At 44.0% G+C, this 21,727-nt stretch overlaps 1 protein-coding gene across 3 annotated transcripts in view; it reads right to left on the reverse strand.

The window, feature by feature from the left end:
• LOC141103573 (N-acetyllactosaminide beta-1,3-N-acetylglucosaminyltransferase 3-like) overlaps nucleotides 1-21,727 on the reverse strand; it is a 162,114-nt gene that overhangs the window by 93,600 nt on the left and 46,787 nt on the right. The window contains exon 2 of one of the 3 annotated variants that reach the window (XM_073593328.1): nucleotides 19,044-19,094. The exons of the other annotated variants lie outside the window; for them this stretch is intronic. The gene's annotated coding sequence lies outside the window, so the exon portion shown is untranslated. The remainder of the gene's footprint in view (nucleotides 1-19,043; nucleotides 19,095-21,727) is intronic. 3 annotated transcript variants of the gene reach the window in all.

Consider the following 21,727-nt stretch of genomic DNA (forward strand, 5'->3'; position numbering starts at 1 on the left):
TTAATAAAAGTAATACAGAGAACTGTTGGAGATGCAAGGTAGGATGAGGTACTATGGACCATATATGGTATGGATGTCATATGGTGAGGAGCTTTTAGAATAAGATATTTGAAATCCATCAGATAGTGTCGGGAATAGAAACGAACCCAAGTATAAACAGCTCAATATTTTCTCTTACATCAGACTCAATTAAAACCATTAAAGCGGGCATTTTTCACCACATGATAACTGCAGCTAGAACACTAATAGCACTTAGGTGGACAGAAACAAATAGTCCAACAATGACAGAATGGATATGTGAAATGAACGAAATTCAATATATGGAAAAACAGATAAGAGAAGAAGGGTATATAAAAAGCCAACTACCAGTAATATGGCAAAAATGGGATGAATTTCGGTCCTCAAAAAAATTAATAGAATATCTATAAATAGAAGGAAGAAGGGAATTTTTTCTTTTTTTTTTTTTTTAGAGAGTATGGTGAGGCGTAAGGTGAGTGAATGCAATAGTAGTATATAAGGAAGTAGGAACAAATGCATAAACATTAAGATATGAAGGAATAAAAATCGGAAAATAGAGGGTTATTTTTAAGATCCTCTATTGTAATTTAAACAAAATTTAATGTATGTATTAACGAATTGAGATATGACATATTGATGTATGATTGTAAACATTTTTGTTTTTTAAAAAATTTAATAAAAAGACATTTGATACAGGTGTTTTTTTGCCATCTGTGTCCCATTGCAGAGATTTCCCTGCACTTCCTTTCCCATAGCCAAACAGGAAGTAAGAGGAAATCCCTGCAAATTAAGGGAATTCCTTGGGGACCCCCAGGCCATCAGAACTAGTATCTCCATTGGAAGAGTTCCCCTCTATTGTGTGTGTGTGAGAAATGGTAACAAATGTCCGTATCCAAAATTGTTCAGAGCTGTGTGTAATGTGCAGGGGTCCAGAGCTGAGGGGGGGAAGGTAATATGCAGGGGTCCAGAGCTGGGGGGGGGGGCTGTGTGGAATGTACAGGGGTCCAGAGCTGGGGGGATGTGTAACGTGCAGGGGTTCAGAGCTGTGAGGGGGGCTGTGTAATGTGCAGGGGTTCAGAGCTGTGGGGGGGCTGTGTAATGTGCAGGGGTTCATAGCTGGGGTGGGGGGCTGTGTAATGTGATGGGATCCAGAGATAGTATGGGTGGGGGGCTGTGTAATGTGCAGGGGCCCAGACCTAGGGGGGCTGTGTAGTGTAAAGGGGTCCAGAGCTGCAGGGGGCTGTGTAATGTAAAGGGGTCCAGAGGTGCAGTTGTGGAGAGGGGGTACACAGTAGTGATAAAGAGATATTGGGGGTGCAGAGGTATGCAGGGGGCACAGTGGGGTGTTTTTACATATTAAAGTTGGGGGGGGGGCAGATATATGATTAGCCCCGGGTGCCAAATGCTCTAGGTACGCCCTGGTCCTCGGTCACCCTTGCAAAGTCAACACCATATTTCCCCTTGGCTGGCTGCTTTAGCACCCTACACTGCTCTGGTTACACATAGCAATGACAATATAGCCCTCAAGGCTACCATGAGGATTGGGAGAGCTTTTTGGCCACAAAACAGTCCAAAAAATGTAAGTTCAATAATAATAATGTGTCACACTCTGTACTGTTTTATGTTTGGCTAAAACCAAAGTTGCAAAACATCAAAGCCATGAAAGTTGCATGAAAGTCCCAATGCAAAATCAGGCTGGAAGTCGCAACAGTGTATACCAGTGTTTCTCAACTCCAGTCCTCAAGGCGCCCCAACAGGTCATGTTTTCAGTATTTCCCTTAGATGAAACAGCTGTGGTAATTACTAAGGCAGTGAAACTGATCAAATCACCTGTGCAAAATAATGGAAAGCCTGAAAACATGACCTGTTGGGGCGCCTTGAGGACTGGAGTTGAGAAACACTGGTATATACCATGCTCTAAACCCAAAAGCAAACACATAATACAAAAAATGTTGTGATATTAATATTAGTGTACCAACAAATAATCAATTCCACAGTAGCACAACCATTGCTACTATGCAGTGGACAATCGTATATCTGCAAGTGATATAATCAAACATGAAAATAATACAAAATATTCAAACATTTCTAAATCATACAAATAAGTCCATACAACTGTCAAAATAACGGTGTATAAATCAAAAATAAATCTTCAAAGTGATTCAATGCAGGGAAGTTTGTGATTAACAGTCAGCTCTCTATGTGAGTAGAGCCTTTCCTGAATTAAATCACTTTGAAGATTTATTTTATTATTATGTATTATTTATTTTATTATTTTTTTACAGTTGTATGGACTTATTTGTATGATTTTAAACTTTTTGAATATTTTGTATTATTTTCACATTTGATTATATCACTTGCAGATATATGATTGTCCACTGCATAGTAGCAATGGTTGTGCTACTAATTTATTATTGGTTGTTACACTAATATTAATGACACAACATTTTTTTGAATTATTATTTAAGTAGCAGCACTGAAATATATAACACTATAGGTGAATTTTGGAATTCTAAGCGCAGTGAAACACACAAAATGTTTTGATTTTATCTGAAAAAAAACACATAATGCAGCTTATCAATTCTTAGATGTGATGGTTACATTTGTTTGCTTTTTTAGGCTTCTTTCACACAGGCGTTCCGTATATCCACTTTTCATCCATCTGTTGATGGATGAAAAGCGGACAGTAATGCATTCCTGGGCAGTAATGCATTCCTATGGGCAAATGGATGTTTCCATCCGCATTCGTCCACATCTGTTTTTTTTTTTATTTTAACGGATCAAAGCCCTATTTTTGTTCCATTAAAAAACAAAATGGAGGATAAATGGATGTAAACAGAGAAACAGTCCATTTTTGCATCCATCTTTGCATTGGTTGTTAGAAGCCGGACTCATCTTTGCTGTCAGCAGGGGTTCCCGCTGACAGCAGAAAGTAAACAGACTGAATTCATACTACGGGATGGGGGGAGTGGGGGCTGTGTGTACTGCAGACAAGGGGGGAGGGGCAATGTGCGCAAGAAGAAAAGCAAGAAAAGCAGGAGAGGAGCAGTGTATACACTGAGGTGGCAGTGTGCACAGGCAGACTCCCTCACTTGCCGGTGTTCTGCTGAGAAAGTTCCGCTCGGCGGATTAGTTCCCCCCTCTACTGCGCATGCGCAGTAGAAGCCGGCGGAAATAACCGAAGCGGAACAGCTGAAAATCAGCTGTACACGGCGCCTGTAAGAGGGCCCCTCGCGGGCTCGCTTCGCTCGCCACGCTTCGGGCACGGCCTCGCTGCGCTCGGCACTTTTAGATTCCCCCTCTAGGTCCACTTGGATAGTGGGGAAGGAACCTGGACCCAGAGCGCAGGCGCCGTGTACAGCTGATTGAAGCGTTTGAGCTTCGGCTATCTCCGGCGGCCGACAGTAGTACGTACTGCGCAGGCGCTGGGCCTGCGCAGTACAGGGGGGGAACCTATCCGCCGAAGGAACTTATTCGGCAAGACACCGGCACTGACTGCCATTCCCGTCTTTAAATGAAATTGCCGTTTTATTTTTTCTTTATAGTGCTGGAGAAGGAGCTGTCATTCAACCCCGCCACTGATGTAAACAAAGGGACAGGGTCACTTTAGCGGCATGGCTGAATGACAGGGGGGGGGCAGGGAGCACTTATATAAGCTGAATTAATTCCATTACTTGAGGAGTGGGGAAGTATATCGATTTTTTGCTTCAGCCTTTGGCAGGGGCGTTGCTAGGTCTACAAAAGATCTGGGGCTAGAGCCCATAGCAGCGTAGTAAAGAAAGTCATATGCTTGGGCGGGCAAACATATATATATAATATAAGTGTGTGTGTACATATACACGTATAGAGCCCCCCCTTACATCATGGTCCCCAGAGAGCCTCCCCCTTGCATCAGGGTCCCCAGAGAGCCCCCATTACATTAGGGTCCCCAGGGAGCCCCCCTTAAATCTGGGTGCCCAGAGAGCCTCCCCCTTAAATCAGGGTCCCCAGTGAGTCCCCCACTTACATCAGGGTCCCCAGAGAGCCTCCCCTCCCCTTGGGGACCCCTGCAGAGACTCGGGGCTATGGGCCCCTGATTCGGGGCTACAGCCCCAAAAGCCACCCCCTAGCGACGCCACTGGCCTTTGGTATCTAAGAAACCAGCCTTTCTAAAAAAGAATTACACTCAAGTTATCAATAAGTTCAAAGAGTTAAGATATGAAGGTGAATGCTTGTTGGTGACCGCCGATGAATCTTCATTTTATACTAATATTCCTCACAGAACGGGTATTGAGGCGGTTGAGCATTACTTGAATGTGGACAGATCTGTATCTCCTAAACAAAATGTTTGTTGTATTGTGGATCTATACATTTTTACAATGAAACCTAATTATGGTTCACAGATACTTTTTTTTTTTTTACAAAAAAATGGCGTTGCATTCAGTGCTCCAAGTTTAGCACATTTGTGCTATTCTAACTTTTGACCACTAGATGGAGAGGGTTAATTATTTCACATGTGTCAAACACAAGAACCACAGATCATTTCATGTGACCCTCGCACCTTTCCTGCAGTTGCACCCCCCCCTCGTCTCCGCCCATACCTTGTCTCAGCAGTCAGCAGCAGAGATGATGACAGAACTCCTCCGCCAGATCTTGCACTTCTCTGTGCAGCCACAGAGAAGCTCATCAGAAGTTTCCTCCCCCATCTCTACAGTCAGCAGCAGTGAGGAGGACAGAACTCCTCCTACAGATCTTGCACCTCTCTGTGCACCCAAGCACCCTTCCTAGTCTCAGCATTCAGCAGACTCCAGCAGCTGACTCCAAACCTCCTCTGGCCCTTCTCCAGACCCTGCACTATCTGCTTCCTAGCTCCCCCCTACTTCTTCTCGACAGCAGCACAAGGTAAGGGGGGCACACTGTAATGTAAGGGAGGGTGGGGGATTCTTGACTTCTTAGCATGGCCAGATCTAGGGGGATGCTGGGGTGGGCTGCGCTCTCCCAGATTTCAGTTGTGCCTCCCCAGATTTCAGTTGCACACCTCCAGACCCAAGAAATAGCCTGTGTTTGTTCCACCCACCACTGGGCACTAGCTACAGCCATATGTATACAAGTAGAACTGATGCCGGGCGGTCCTAGCAACCAACCCACATGATTGCTCCAATACCAAGCATTCAGTGGAGGACGGAACTTTCTCCTCTGGACCTGCTGCCATTGTCCTGCCTCCCTGCTACCCCATAGCTGCTGGCTGGTGGAATGGAGAGGACTGCAATGATGTAAAGAGAGTAAGGAAACTTTTGAGGCACTAAATCAATATTGGGGGAGGGGGCAACTCTGGGGACCCTAATGTAAAGTATGGCGATTCTGGGGACCCTGATCAAAGGAAAGGGGGCTCTGGGGACCCTTATGTAAGGAAGGGGGGCTCTAGGGACCCTGATGTAAAGAAGGGGGGCTCTGGGGACCCTGATGTAAGGAAGGGGGGCTCTGAGGACCCTGATGTACGGAGGGGGACTCTGGGGAGCCTGATGTAAGGAAGGGGGGCTCTGGGGATCCTAATGTAATTAGGGGGGTTCCGGGACCCTGATGAAACGAAAGGGAGCTCGGGGGACCCTGATTTAAGAAGGGGGCTCTGGGGACCCCGATGTAATGACAGGGGGCTCTGAGGATCCTGATGTAAGGAAGGGGGCTCTGGGGACCCTAATGTAAGGAGGGGGGCTCTGGGGACCCTGATGAAAGGGAGGGGAGCTCATGAGATGCTGATTTCGGGTGGGGGCTCTGAGGACCCTGATGTAAGAATGGGAACCCTGATGTAAGGGCAGGGGGCTCTGGGAACCCTGATGAAATGAAGGGGGCTCTAGGGACCCTGATGAAAGGAAGGGGAGCTCTGGTGACCCTGATTTAAGAAGAGGTTGGGGACCTTGATGTAAAAGAGAGGGACTCTGGGGACCGTGATGTACGGAAGGGGGCTCTGGGGACCCTGATGTAAGAAAGGGGGCTCTGGGCACCCTGATGTACGGAAGGGGGCTCTGGGACCCTGATGTAAGAAAGGGAGCTCTGGGGACCCCAATATAAGAAATGGGGCTCTGGGGACCCTAATGTAAGGAAGGGGGCTCTGGGGACCCTGACTTAAACAGGTTGCCTTTGGGGACCCTGATGTAAAGGGGGTCCCTGATGTAAGATGGGGGTGGCTCTGGGGACTCTGGGGGGGTAGTTTAGGGGCTCTGATGTAAGGAGGGGGGCTCTTAGGACCCTGATATAAAGGGTGACTCTGGGGACTTTGGTGTAAGGAGGGGGGATCCTATTGTAACAGGGGAGCTCTGGGGACCCAGAAGTAAGAAGTAAGAATCCTGGGGACTATGCCGGGACTATGGGAACCCTGATGTAAGTGGGAACTTTGGGAACCTGGATGTAAAAGAGGGACTCCAGAGATCCTGATGTAAAGGGAGGCTCTTGAAACCCTGATGTAAGGAGGGCTCTGGGGACCTGATGTGACTAGGGAAACTCTGGGACCCTGCTTTAAGGGAGTGACTCTAGGTAGGGACCCTAATGTAAGGAGGGGGGCTCTGGGGAGGGACCCTGATGTAAGAGAGGGTGACTCTGGAGAGCCTGACATAATGGGGGTGACTCTAGGGACCCTCGTGTTAGGAGGGACTATGGGAACCCTGATGTAAGGGGGGATGACTCTGGGGACCTTGATGTAAGGTAGATAGCTCTGGGGACCCAGATGTAGGGGGGTAACTCTGGGGACCCTGATTTAAAGAGGAGGACTTTGGCGACCCTGATGTGAGGGGGGCTCTGGGGACCCTGACATTGGGGGATTACTCTGGGGACCCTGGCATACGGTGGGTAACTCTGGGGACCCTGATGTTGGGGGGGAGACTCTGGGACCCTGATGTAAGGGGAAGGACTCTGATGTAGAGGGGGGACTCTGTTTGAGGGGGAACTTTAAAGCGGAAACTTGATGAAAGGAGACAATCTGATGTAAAGAGGTGGACTCATCCTGGCTGCTGTACTATATGTTGTTTTGTACAATACTTACTCCTGACCCCTGCGAGCTATACAATATGTTGTACATTACATTATCCTGACTAACAGTTGCTGGTCTGCCCTAAAAACTAATGGTTTTATTGAAGTTATTCTTTAAGGTAGGCTCAGACAGACAAAGTGATCACTTTTTGTGTGAAGAAAAGCATATGTGATGGAAACATTAAAATTTAAAAAATGATCCTTCATTCTGAGATATATGTGTATCTTTGAGACTGTTACTTATGACAGTTAGTAAGTAGGAGTATTTTGTGGGTACAATGACTGTGGTATACAGTATGTGTGCAGTGTACACAGCGGCTAGGCACAAATTCTGTTAAATAATCCCCCTTTAAGTCCCCCCCCACTGTTAGGCAAAATCTGTCCTCTGCTTCACTTATTACTGATCTCTGAACTCTGTCTCACTTACTATTGGCCCCTGTCTTCAGTTCTGCTGACCCCTGCTCTCCACTCTGCTGACCTTGCCCTACAAACTAATAGCTAGACATGTGCAATTTGTTTAGTTCCGAATTAGTTTTTTAATGAATTTAGACAAATTTGTAATTCGGAAATATCCAAATTTCCAAATTTTTGAATTTCCAAATTTTTCGGAATATTCGGAAATTTTTACATTTGAAAATTCTGAAAATCTGAAATTCAAAAATCCGAATTTTCGGAAATCCAAAAATAAGAATGAAAATCCGAAAATTCGAAATAACGAAAGTCTGAAGATAAGAACGAAAATTCAGGGGAGGAGCCGGATGTGGGTGAGGTTAGGCTGCTAGGGATGTGAGACGGGAGCTCGGCGTCCCTCCAGCCGTGATGCGAACTAAGAGCTCACGGAGTGAATGCTAGCCTCCCACCCCCTCATCACGGAGCGTCATGCGGTGCATGCAGCAATCGCCCCCTCCCTTCCCCCCTGCGTCCCTTCCAGCTCCTGAGCCCGGAGGTAAGGTGGAGGAGCGGTGTCCACAAGCAGCGGCCCCCTGAATAACAGCAGCATCAGCGCCGGCGTCAGCTGCAGCAGCAAGTGATCACAGCGACTACAGCGGGGAGTATGGTCGGGTCCACCGCGCCATCCCCCTCCTGGAGATAAAGCAGCCAGTACACAGGAAGCAAGACTCACAAGCTGACGGGCGTCAGTGTGTCAGTGGAGGGGCTGCTGAATTTCATGCTGCAGGAACAGAAGATACCAACAGGCTGACAGCAAGTAAATGGGAATCTAAGCGTGGAAGGAAGCACCCAGGAGTCACAGGGAGGTAAAAGGAAAAAAAAAAAAAAAGAAAGGGGTGAAAAATTGTATAATTGGAGCCTGGAATAGGTAAGACTCTGTGAAGCACTTAATCAACAAGGAGGGTGAGTAAATCCCTTTTTATGACACATAAATGTATGGATATTCCTGTCTTTTTATTTCTTGCAGTCCGCTGCCTTAAAAGTGATATTATTAGCAATATAATGTGATGGGTCCCATATACCTTGTATACTAAAAATACAATAGTGCTTACTTTGAGTATCAGTGAATACTTGGACATACCTGGAAGAGGGGTGAGTGTGAAGGTAGGGGAGGTGGTGAGGGTGAATCTACAGGGATATTAGTACTCCCAGAGCCCCCCCAGAGCCCCTCGCCTCCGGCTACACCCGGGGATACATCCGGGGAGTGGGTTGCTAGATTTCATCCCCGAGCCCAGGATTGTGTTAATAAAGCATAATTAGCCCTGCAGTACCTTCTCAGTCCGGGAATCCGGTCAGATGTGCAATAAACGTACAAACAGGAGGAAGGCTCCTAAAAGATATTGAACATTTTCCTGAGTGATCAAAGGCGGAAAAGATAAAACTAATAACAGGCAATTAGCTACACGGTCAACACCACGTGCGGGCAACCTATCACTTTCTGGGTCAGTATACATCATTAGCCTGTCCCTGCGGGGACCGGAAGAAACAGGGAAATGAGAGGCAAGTCAACAAGAGGGACTACGGCAAACCCTCCCAGGACTAGCTCGAGCCCTGGCACAATCAGGAGATACATGGTGAACGACGGTAGCAAGGAAAGCCCGAGCAAATCAATAGGGGCAACAGCGGCAACAGGCACAAAAAATAAGACACCTGATCGCGCAGGGAAAGCGGGAACAAGAAGACAAATGGCTGATGGGGATATAAGACCTCTAGGCAGTGATACAGGAGCAGAACTTGTAGTGGAGCCCCTGCAAGACAGGACACTTCCCACCAAGGAGGAAATAGCAGAAATGTTCGCCAGACTAGAGGTTTCAATCAAGGAGGAGATCAACATAGTGCATGAAAATATGAGCCACTTATTGAAAAGAGTGGAGGAAGTGGAATCCACAGTGGAAACACAAGGAGCCGAAATCCAAAAAATGAAGCTGCAGATGGAAGCAATGCAGGTTAAACAAAGAAATATCAAATATAGATTGGAGGACCAAGAAAATCGCAACAGAAGAAAGAACCTGCGGATTAGAGGCCTTCCGGAACCACAAGATGGAACAGAGAACCTCCCGCTCAAAATGGAAGAAATCTTTAATGATCTGATGAACCCAACGGAAGCTGGCCGAAAGCTCAAATTGGACAGGGTACACAGATTAAGAAAACCACCAGACATCAGGGGAGACTCACCACGAGACGTCATTGTGCGATTCCACAATTTCGCGGACAAGGAACAAATAACCTCCAACTTAAAGAGAAACCTCCAGGCTAAATACAAAGATACAAACCTGCAAATATTCCAAGACCTTGCAGCAGAGACCCTCAAGAGGAGAAGAATCCAGAAACCCCTCCTAGCAACCCTGAAAGCGCATGGAGTACAGTACTCCTGGGGCTTCCCAGCCTGCCTGATTGGACGCAAAGAAGGCCGAAAGGCCGTGCTTAGATTCCCGGAAGACACGCAAAAATTCTGCGAACACCTAGAAATACCTCTTGCGGAAATCCCGGGATGGTGGGAGAAAAATACCAAAAATGACCCAATAGGGGAAACACCCACCTGGAGACTGGTTGGAAACCTGCAGTGAACCTGTAGCAAATCAAATACGGAAAAAGAGAAAGGAAGGGAAAGGAAAAGAAGGAAAAAAAAGGAAGAGAAAAAAGGAAAGAAGGAAGGAAAAAAAGAAAAAAGAAAAGAAAAAAAGAAAAGGGAAAAGAGAGGAAACGGTGGTTCTAGGGAAGCGCCAGTACAGACATATAAGTTGTCTGGTTAGCAATGATGTAGTGTGATCACGGGGCCGGTGGGGGGGGTGGAGGGGGGGGACCGGGATGGGGGGGAGGTGAGAGGCACGAGGGAGGGAACCCCGGGACGGACAGCTCCCATACAACAAACTTATATCCCGCATCTTCGACCAAACCCCGCACCAAGCTCAACCTCTGGGGGACAACCGGGGGGCCGGGTGGTAGAGGAAGGCCACGGTTATACCTTTGGGCCGATTTTGGGCCCGCTGTACCCCCAAAGGGTTGGGGAAGGGGGGGAGGGAGGGCGGGTGGGAAAGGTGGGGTGTCTAGAGGGTGGGGGAGGTGAGGGCGGTGGGGGGGATGGGGGAGGGGGGGAGCAAGAGAGAGCCCAGCGCAACCAACAACACTAGGAGCTTGTTTCTTGGAAAGTAAAATCCTATATAGGGGCAAGAGATGTCACCCAACTTAAAAATAATTTCTTATAATGTAAGGGGTCTGAGTGCCTGTATTAAACGAGCTAACATCCTGGGGGAATTGAAGTCTTTGAAGGCCGAGGTCGCTATGTTGCAGGAGACACACCTCAGTACCAAGAGGAATCAAATTATTTACTCCAGGGACTTTCCAGAGTGGTACTACAGTGACTCACCAATAAGAGGTGCTAGAGGAGTTGCCATAGGGTTCGCCAGGGATACGAGGTTCGAACTAGAGGAGAGATTGTCAGACCCGGAGGGGAGATATCTCTTCCTGAAAGGGAAAATTAACGGACGGAAGTATTCTCTGGCGAACATCTATGGGCCAAATAAAAACACCTACAGAACAGTCATGACCATACTGAGTAAATTCGAGACATTCAAGACGGGGAGAGCAATAGTGGGAGGAGACTTCAACCTATGCCTGGACCCAGAGAGGGACTGTACGTCCCGTGCGCGGGGGAAAGGGGGAGTGTGGCCAGGGAAACTAAAGAATAAACTACACCAGCTCCAGCTGGTAGATGTCTGGAGGATACAACAGGGAGACACCAGGGACTACACTTTCTACTCCCCCGTGCACGGGACATATTCAAGACTCGATTTTTTCTTGATAGAGCATAGGATGCTGGAAGAAACTGCAGGGGCCACCATTGGTAATATGACCTTCTCGGATCATGCACCTGTGAGTCTATTCCTAAGGGTAGGAGAAACCGTGATACAGAGCACAGGGTGGAGATTAAACGAAGACCTCTTAGCAGACAGCGATACCTTAAAGAGAATAAAGGAGGAATTAGAATGGTTCTTTAAAATCAATACTCCAGGGGAGGTAAATGAGGCTACAATTTGGGAAGCCCATAAAACTTATATTAGGGGGATCATCATGATGATAGGAGTGGAAAAAAATAAGAGATTGAAAAATCAAAGATTAGCCTTGACCAAAGAGATCCATAAATTAGAACAACAACATAAGGCATCAGGCGGGAGGGCGGTCTGGACGAACTTACTCAAAAAGAGGGAAGAGCTGAGGACAACCCTAGAGCAGGAAACACGTAAAATGTATTATCTGGTCAAAAAAGAGAGATACATGTATAGTAACAAACCCGGCAAACACCTGGCAAGGGCCCTAAAAAAGAAGAAAACAAATAACTATATAGAGAGCATCAGGACCAGTTCGGGGGAAATCAAACATAGAACGCAGGATATAGCTAGAGCCTTTCAAACGTTCTATGAGGCACTATATGCAATAAAAAAGGGTCACTCTTGGGAACAGGACAAACATAGGCACGAGGCCATCAAAATGTTCCTAAAAGAGGCAAAATTTAAAAAAATCACGGAAGAGGACAGCAACATGTTAGATGCCCCCGTGACCCTCCAGTAAGTCAAAAGAGCGATTCAGGATATCCCAAACGGGAAAAGCCCAGGGCCTGATGGACTGACCGCCCTCTATTATAAAAAGCTACAAGAACCACTACATCCCATACTGTGCTCCTACATTAATGGGATCGGGGTAAGCTGGGAGATGAGAAAGGAAGCTTTAGAAGCAAACATTGCCGTCATAAAGAAGGAGGGAAAGGATAGCACTTTGTGCTCTGGCTATAGACCCATCTCCCTTCTGAATATAGACACAAAGATCTACGCAAAGATCCTTGCAGATAGATTGAAAAGGGTCATAAAAGAGATGATCCACTCAGACCAAGTGGGGTTTATACCAGGGAGGGAAGGGAAAGACAATAGCATTAAAACGCTAATGGTGACCCAGATAATGAAGGACAGAGGAGCCCCAGGTCTACTCCTGTCGATAGATGCTGAAAAAGCATTCGACAGGGTAGACTGGGGCTTTATGTGGAACACCTTGGAGGAGTTTGGGATTGGCGACAAAATGATTAAAAAGATCAAGGCACTATACACACACCCCACAGCAAGAGTCAAAATCAATGGTACCCTGTCTGGACCCATTGAAATGCAAAATGGTACCAGACAGGGATGCCCACTCTCCCCGCTGCTGTTCGTGCTGACGCTAGAACCGTTGCTGGCCAAGATCAGACTAAGCCCGGATATCAGCGGTATAAAAATTGGGGAAGATGAATATAAAATAGCAGCCTTCGCAGACGACGTTTTGTTGTTTGTCACACGTCCAAGGATCACCCTCCCCAACTTACTAGCGACCCTCAGAAATTACGGTCAATTATCAAACTTCCGGGTAAATGCGACCAAGTCGGAAATAATGGAAGTGGTAGAAGACAAAGGAGGAGATAAGGCCTATCAAAAGAGTCTACCTTTCAAATGGGGGGTAAGGGAATTGAATTACTTGGGAGTAAAAATAACATTAACAAGAGAAACAATGTTCCAAGCCAACTACATGACCCTCCTCAACGAAATCGGAGTAGAGCTAAATAGATTTCCGTGGAATCGATTGTCATGGGGTGGCAGAATAAACTTACTCAAAATGTCAATCCTTCCCAAAATCACATACAAATTTCAAATGCTACCACTGGCTGTCACACAGAGCTATTTGAATAAAATACATGCACTGTTTCTAAAATTTATTTGGAGGGGGAAGAAGCCGCGAGTAAAGTACGCACAATTAGTGAATGGCAAGAAGAGAGGGGGATGGGGAGCACCAGATATTAAAAAATATTACACAGCTGCGATTTTGTCACGTATCTTAGAATGGGTTAACAACAATATAGATAAACAATGGGTGAAAATAGAAAACACAAGGAGTGGAGTAGACTTGGGAAAAAATGTTTGGATACCACCACAATTTAGAAAATTAAATATAAACATATTTGATATCACGAAACATGTTTTAAACACTTGGGATAAGATATACATTAGAGAGAAGTGGAAATATAACTCGCCGCTAGTCCCTCTTAGGGGCACGGATTATTTCCCACCGGGGAGGGAAGACGTGGCTGGAAGATGGATCCTGAGCGATGACGTCCAGCTTAAGGACATCACCAGCCAGGGAACATTGTGTACCTACCAGGAACTCAGGGCAAGAGACACTTGTTTTGCCATGGATAGCTGGAAATATAGGCAGCTCAAACATTTCGTAGAGTCCCTCCCGCAGCCAATAAGATCAATAGAAGACCTCTACCCACTTGAGAAAGTACTCATAAAGAAAAGTAGGAGGGGAGGAATGTCAAGGATCTATAAAACCCTGATAGAAATGGGAGAGACTGAGCGACCAGGATTTCTTGGGAAATGGGAGGAGGAGATAGGAAACAAGATTAGTGACAATGAGGCGAGGAGAATCCTGAGTAGAGCTAATGGCACATCAGTAAATTACAGGATTGCTGAAATGAACTTTAGAGTGTTGGCCAGAATGTATATCACCCCGGACTTAGCACATAAAATACAGGATGTGACGTCGCAGTTCTGCTGGAGAGGGTGCAGAGAAATAGGGACTGCTGCGCACATTTGGTGGGCGTGTCCGGAAATAAGAAAATTTTGGGAGGAGGTAAGGGAGATTACATACATGATTACCAACAAGAAAGTACCAGATGACCCCTGGGTGTGTCTGCAGCAATATACCTTCCAAAAACTACCGGAAAATCTTGCTGCCGCACCTCCTTAATGCAGCTAAGAGTCTCATCCCTAGGCACTGGAGGAACAGTAGGAGACCATCAATGCGGGAGTGGTTCGACAACATAGACGAAATCTACCGCATGGAGTACTTAAGATATAGTGAAGGAATGGAGATGGAGGAATACGAGGAGACATGGAGAGACTGGGTTAGGTTCAAGGCCTCAAACCAGGCAGCTGAAGTATGGGAGGACAAGGCAGAAAACACACCCTAAATAAAATATACAAAACAAAGAAATAAGCTATGTACCTTGACAGGCTCTGGAAAAACCAGAAATAGTAGAAATGGATCAACAATAGTCTGAGGTTGCGCTGGGTCTCTCTTTCTCCCAAATAGGGGGGGAGTCTGGGGTGGGAGGGTGGGGAGGGGGGGATATAGTAGTATGATAATAAATAACCAGAAATGGCAGAGGGCAAACATTTTATAAGGCACTCATGGAATGAAAAACATATTCACATACGGAAAAAAACACAATGATGTGTAAGTATTGAGGAATAAGCTTGACTGAAAAGTTGAAACAATATCCCCTCACGAATAGTACTTGGCTGATGTGGCAAAAAAAAAAAAAAAAAGAACGAAAATTCAAAAATTCAAACACCTGAAAATTTGAAAATCTAAAATAATAACTTAACTACTAATAACCTAACTATAACTAACTATTAAACTATAGGTATTGGAATTTCCTTTCAAATTGTCTGTTAGTGAACGTAAGGAATATGAATTTATCCGAAGTTACAAATTATCCGTAATAATGAACGTCGTATCTAAACAAATGGAACGTAAAGAATTAATAATAATATAGAACAATAATAATAATAATTAAAACGTATTATTATTATTTATTATCATTGTGTTCCTTTCCAGTTGTTTAGATGCGGCATTCGTTATTTCCGATAATTCGTAACTTCAGATAAATTTGTATTTGTTACATTTACTAACAGACAAATTTGAAAGGAAATTCCAATACCTATAATTTAGTAGTTAGTTATCATTAGTTAGTTATTATTTAGAATTTTTGCATTTTCGTTCTTTCGAAATTTCCTTTCTTATTTTTGAATTTTCGGATTTGCGAATTTTCAGGTTTACGAATTTTTGAATTTACAAATTCTGAATTTTCGAATTTTCAAATTTACGAATTTTCAAAGTTTACGAAAAAAAAAAAAAATGAATGAAACAAAAACAAACAAATTTTCCAGCAGTGCACCTGTCTACTAAGAGCCTCTGTACATTGCCCTACAAACTGCTGACTCCCTGTACCTTGTCCTGCTGACCTCCCATCCTCTGCCCCCCTGACTTTTTTACTGCATCCCCCACATCAGACAGGCTGAATCCTGCCCTGCTTCTGAGGCTGAGGGGGTCTTGACATCTGATGTAAGGGGGATGGTATGCTCTGGACATCTGCATGATACAATTCTATGGCAGTTGAAAAGGAGGGTCACACACTACTGGTATCATCCACAAGAAACTTATAACATAATCAGTGAAGTGACTGGCCTCAGGTTATACACAGAGATTAAACAAATCCTCCTAAATAAGTTGTTTGCTCTTTATTTGCAGTCTTCTCTACATCCGTTTAAAGTCCAGAATTTATAAAGCTTGTCCTTTCAGAAAAAAAGGGGATAGAGAGCTAAAATTACACTCTGCAGAGCTCAGTGAGGAGAGCTCTGAGAGCTGGTTGCAGGGAATAGACACACCCCCTTCACTCAGCATACAGGAAAAGAGCTGGGGCTGTTAATCAGCTGGAGCTCCTTTTACATCACATTTTTTCTCTTGTTGTCAGGAAAACTTGTCAGAAGTGACAAGCAGAGCAGGGGAACGAAGCAGCAGACAGAAATTAAACTTTAGCTAGATACACACTATCCAATTTTCTGTAGATTTTTCCATCAGATTTACCAAAATCATATAATATGAGGTTAAACCTTAATGCCCCGTACACACGAGCAGAATTTCCGTCAGAAAAATCTTGGATGGTTTTTTTCCGATGGAATTCCGCTCAAGCTTGGCTTGCATACACACGGTCACACAAAAGTTCTCCGAACTTTCAACCGTCAAGAACGCGGTGACGTACAACACTACGACGGGCCGAGAAAATTAAGTTCAATGCTTCCGAGCATGCGTGGAATTGTTTCCGAGCATGCGTGGATTTGTGTGAACCTGCTCTCAATCTTTTGCTGGCTGGAATTCCGCCAGCAAAAGTCTGATGGAGCATACACGGTCGCATTTTCTGACCAAAAGCTCTCATCGGAGTTTTGCTGGTGGCATTTCCAATCGTGTGTACGGGGCATTAGAGTTTCAATTTGTATGCAATCCTTGCACTACGTGGTTTTGGTAAATCTAAAGGAAATCTGACAACAAAAGTTGTATAGTGTGTATGAGGTCTTAGTGATCTTAATCACTTCAGCCCCGGAAGCATTTACCCCCTTCCTGACCAGGCCATTTTTTGCGATATGGCACTGTGTCGCTTTAACTGACAATTGCGTGGTCATGCGATGCTGTACGCAAACAAAATTGATGCCCTTTTTTCCCCCACAAATAGAGCTTTCTTTTGGTGGTATTTGATCTCCTCTGTGGTTTTTATTTTTTGCGCTATAAACAAAAATATTTTTTACTTTTTGCTATAATAGATATCTCCAAATTAAAAAAATAAATAAATACATTTTTCCTCAGTTTAGGCCGATATGTCATTTTCTACATATTTTTGGTAAAAAAAAAAAAAAATCGCAAAAAGCCTATATTGATTGGTTTGTGCAAAAATTATAGTGTCTACAAAATAGGGGATAGATTTATGGCATTTTTTTTTTTACTAGTAATGGTGGCGATCTGCGATTTTTATTTGGACTGCGACATTGCGGCAGACAGATTGGCCACTTTTGACACTTTTTTGCAACTACTGACATTTATACAGCGATCAGAGCTATAAATAGCCACTGATTACTGTATAAATGTAACTGGCAGGGAAGGGGTTACCACTAGGGCGATCAAGGGGTTAAATGTGTTCCCTCAGTGTGTTCTAACTGTTGGGGGATGAGACTGCCAAGGGGAGGAGACCGATCAGTGTTTCTATATACTAGGAACACACGATCGGTCTCCTCTCCCTTGTCAGAACGTGGCTTTGTTTGTTTACACACACGGATCCTCGCTCTGGCTCTGTCAGACGCGATCGCGTGTGCCCATCGAACATCACAGCTGCCGGGCACGCGCATCGGCTCCTCAGTACCGTGGCGGGCGTGTGCCCCTATACCCTTTAAAGCGGCCCCGTACAGCTACGGCGATTCGTGAAGGGGAACCATTCTGCCGCCGTCAAATGGCGGGCAGTCTGCAAACGGTTAATTGAGACAAGTACACACTGTAGAGGCATATGTCTGAGGTTTACAACCACTTTGAGTTTGAGACCCCTGGACTATAATTGGTTATTGTATGCATATTTACAGTATACAGTATGTGGGCAAAATCAATTAATATCCTTTTAATTAATTTTTATTATGTTTGTTATTCAGGGCATTTAATGTGAGTCTAAATTGTTGCCCCCAACAGAGCTTGTTTATGGATTGAGTGCGGTTGGTGTAAAGTTTTTAATTACAACACACTATTAGTTATGAATAAAAAAAAAAAACAAACAATTGTATAAGATAAAAAAAATTTACACACACTTTCACAACCATAAAATTTTTCCACGTTCCATATTAACGCCCCCTATTAACAAATTCACTTACTTTTATTTAAACTTTTTTACTACTCCCCCTTTCTCCAGTCTTTTTATTTGGATTTTTTCCCTTGTATTTTTATTTCTTATTCTTTCAATGTGACTTTTCATTTTTTAATCATCATTCTTTGTTTTAGCGATAATATATATATATATATATATATATATATATATATATATAAAATTTTTTTTTTTTTTTTTTTTTTTTTCTGTCACAGCCACTTTTTCTGTATTCTTTAACACATCATCTTAATTTTTCTCTCATAAGGGTTCATTTGCATTCTTTATTCATTTTTTCACCTTTTCAAATATTTATTTTTTCTCATTATTGTTTACTTTTTCTATTTTTTGTTTTCATTATACTTTTCATTTAATTATTTTCACCATCTATTTATTATTTTTTTCATTGTGTTTCATGGTTTGTAACGACACTCTACTATATATATTTTTTACATGTTGTGCTTTTTATTTTATTTTACAGTCCTATGTAGTACCTTTGATTTATCCAAGCTACCTTAGCCCACTGTTAGTGGTTCATTAATACACCACTTGTTTCAAGTTAAAAACTACAGTAGTACCTTGGATTACAAGCATAATTCGTTCCAGAAGCATGCTTGTAAACCAAAGCACTCGTATATCAAAGCGAGTTTCCCCATAGGAATCAATGGAAACTCAGATAATTTGTTCCAGTGTCACTGCTAGTGTATGCAGTACCGCATGTGGCCAGAGGTGGGGGGCACTAGAGTCACCCGGAAACAATCGGAGACGCTCGGAGACCACTCGGAGATGCTTAGAGATGCTCGGAGGCACTCGGAGGGAACCTCTGGCCAAATGCGGTACTGCACACCCCAGAGGCTTGAATCTTGCTTGTCTTGCGAGACAACGCTCGCAAACTGAGTCAGGATTTAAAAAAAAAAATAGCTTGTATTGTGAAACACTCGTAAACCGTATTACTCACAATCCAAGGTTTTACTGTATTCTTTTTTTTTTTTCTAAACGGTGGTGTTTCCATTCTATCCTCTACAAAGGTCTTTTGATTAAAAAAAAAACTTTTTCCACAGCCAGTGAGCCCCTAATTTTCATACATTACCTTGAAGCTTGAAGGGGTTCACTATGGCACAGTCTCCTCTTCTACCTCAACCTTTGGGAGATAGAAACAGAGTGGCAGACAGAAATACCAAGAGCATTTTCTGTAGAATGTGCAGATGATAGAGATTTCTGAGACCTTATTTCAAAAACTTCAAAGATTATTTTCAACTGAGACCCACCTTTTGTGGAATATCACTGTCTGACAGCCTGCCCATAGATGGATCAAATCACCACCAGTCCCTGCTGAACATCTATGGCCGGCCAGCTTAAAGTGGTGTTCCGGCCGAAATTATAATTTTTAAATAAAAATACCCCTATAATACACAAGCTTAATGTATGCTAGTAAAGTTAGTCTGTAAACTAAGGTCTGTTTTGTTAGTTTATAGCAGTAGTTTGTTATTTTATAAACTTACAGCAGGCCGTGGCCATCTTAAGTGTGGGCATCTGAAGCCAGACTGTATTTCTTCCTGGATGTCATCCTTGCAGATCTCGCACATGCTCAGTGCAGCACAAGCAGTGTAACAGGTTTCAGGTCAGGTTTCCATAGCAACGGCAGTTTCAGAGGAAGTTGCCGCCCCTTCCCAGAAGGCATTGCATACAGGAAATGATGGGATGGGCCGCGGCCAGGGAGGAGGAAGTGAAAAATGAATACAGCAGATATACAGTAAGTGCTGAGAAAAAAAATTTAAAAATATCCAATTTGTTTACAGTGCACAGTTTAGTGAGGGATGCTGAAGAGTTGTAAAAGTGGGTGGAACTCCACTTTAAGTTACAGATTTTGCAGATGCTAAGTGCAGGAAGAAAGAATTTTTGTAAATATTGTAGTGTAATGCATAACTGTGATATATGACTTTCCAGTTCCAATTACCTTGTGTGTATTCTTACAATCAATAATATTGAGTAAAAAAAATCTGAGAAGTGTCTTCTTCAGGATCCTAACATATTTTTTTTAAAAAAACAAATGTGGTTTATTATTCATTTTTTTTTGTTATATAATTTCATTTCTACGTTGAGGGGCCCACCGAATTTGAAGTGCCCCGGGCCCCCCAAGGTCTAAATCCAATCTTCCACTATCTCCCTAATGTACATAAATCAGAGAAACCTGTAGGGGGGAGGCCTATAGTAGCCAGCATACTTGGAGAATCACTGAGAAACCCTATAGATGAATTGTTACAGCCATTAGTCATCAGACTACTATCTCATCTTCATGACACTAAATAAACAATACACAAGGTGAACAATTTTCCATGGACAAAATTTTTAAATTGTTCACATGTGATGTTTAATTTGTATATTCTTGTATACCACATACCTTAGGTGTACAAGCCCTACAATATCACATGAACCTATACACTGAATTTACAGTGGAATTAAAGTCCTTTTGCTATTAGAACACAATTACTTTCTCTTCAACAAAAAATGGTACCTATAAAAACAAGGGGTTTCAATGGGAGCTAGGTTTTCACCCACATATGGCAATTTGTACTTGATGGTGGGAGGAACAATTTATCTATAGCACTCAGAACCTATACAGGCAACAAACAAAATTATTATTTCGATACATAGACAATCTCATTTTAAAGTGGACGACTATTTATTGGTGGATTTTCTGACTTATTTGAATGACAACTCTCTTCATTTAAAATTTACAGGCGAAGAACAACTCACAGATATACATTATTTAGATTTAACTTTGACAGGATCAGCCCAACACCAAAGAGTGACAGTACATTCTTATAGGAAGCCAACATCAAAAAACACTTTACTCCTGTTAGGATCTGAGTTCACCTGCTGGTAGCAATGTGGTGCTCTGGGCTGATTGCTGCAGTTTTAGTGTCCACCAGCAGGTGTCTCCTAAAGGCCAGTAATCAGTTCCAAATGGTCTCAGCTGCTAGCAAGACTTGTAATGCTTCTCCCACTAGAACAGTGGTTCTCAACCTGGGGGTCGGTCGGCTGACAATTTGCCATGGGTCACCAAATCCTGGGCTGTTCCTGAAACCCGCACCACTCTACCAGCTTTTTCACGGCCTCCCAGCAGGGCTGTCCCTGGAGACTGTGGAAGCCTAGCTGAGCTTTTCCTGGAGCCCACAGCCGCCCACTCAGCCTCTTCCCAGCCGCTCATTCAGTTCACAGCATGGGTGGGGGGCAGGGACTAGAGGTCAGCTGACTGGTGAGGAATGTGAAGTGGGAGGGGCTGGAGGAGACACTATCTCCTGATTTCGGCATAGGTGTCACTGCTGCGAGACACCACAGAGCTGGAGACACAGTGAAGCCGGAGACATAGTGAGTAACACTACCTGTGATTAGAATTGCCATTAAAAGTCCCCACTACAGTTCTCAGATCAGCAGATGACCTTGATCAAGAGCACCTTAGTTGGCTGATCAGACCTCCCCCCAGCACTGCCTAGGGTTGCCATCTTTTCTTCAAGCCAAACCCGAACACTTTAGTGCAAAATCAAAAAATGTTTTTAAGGGGGAGCGCTGTAGACTCTAAAGTAAAGGAGAACTCTGATGTAAGAAGGTTTCTGTTCACCAAACTTCCCACTTACATCAGAATTTCCCGCATTCCCCCTTAAATTAGGGTTCCCAAAGCCCCGCTTACATCAGAGTCCACAGGGCACCCCTTACATCTGAGTCCCTCTTACCTTAGTGTACTCACTCGCTCAGAGGCAGAAGAGAAAAGGG

The sequence above is a fragment of the Aquarana catesbeiana genome, linkage group LG01 (genome assembly GCF_042186555.1).
Source record: "Aquarana catesbeiana isolate 2022-GZ linkage group LG01, ASM4218655v1, whole genome shotgun sequence".
In the NCBI taxonomy this organism is placed as follows: Eukaryota; Metazoa; Chordata; class Amphibia; order Anura; family Ranidae; genus Aquarana; species Aquarana catesbeiana.